The sequence below is a fragment of the Agrilus planipennis genome, unplaced genomic scaffold (genome assembly GCF_000699045.2).
Source record: "Agrilus planipennis isolate EAB-ADULT unplaced genomic scaffold, Apla_2.0 scaffold325, whole genome shotgun sequence".
Taxonomy (NCBI): Eukaryota; Metazoa; Arthropoda; class Insecta; order Coleoptera; family Buprestidae; genus Agrilus; species Agrilus planipennis.
Window position 1 is genome coordinate 23601 of NW_020439090.1, and position 700 is coordinate 24300.

The following is a 700-nucleotide window of genomic DNA, read 5'->3' on the forward strand; positions in this document are numbered from 1 at the left end:
TTTGAGGTAGTTTGTAGCGGGTACGGAAAAAATGATTTCAAATTAATATTGATGAACAAGATTAATCCAATATTGGACAACTGCGTCCATTTCTATCTTGGTCAAGACTTCGTTGCCCAGTATTGGATATAGCTTGGCGATTCGTTTATATACCTAGCTTTGACTTTTGAAACTTGACTGAACTTTGGTCCGGTATTGAGAGAACTATACTTGACTACCCAGTTTTGGACCAAACTTGGCGAAATGTTGATGTACCTAACCGTGGCTTTAGAAGATTGGCCAAACTTTGGATGAGTATTGCCAAGCCAATGTTTGGTTGCCCCAGTATTGGACCAAATTTGGCGAAACGGTAATGTATCTAACCTTGGCATTAGAAAATTAGCCGAACTTTGGACCAGTCTATGCTTGACTTCCCACTACTGGTCCAGGTTTGGACCCATCGTCAAATCTGGCATCATTAAATAGTATAAAACAAAGTCGCCTTCCCGCTGTCTGTCCCTATGTATGCTTAAATCATTAAAACTACGCAACGGATTTTGATGCGACTTTTTTTAAAAGATAGAGTGATTCAAGAGGAAGGTTTATATGTATAATACATGCATAATATAGTAAGGAAACACTGATAATTTTAGAGGTTTCTAATGTGATGTCGTAAATAAACACATTTTTTGCGCTTACATTGCAAACGCTGGCTGAACCC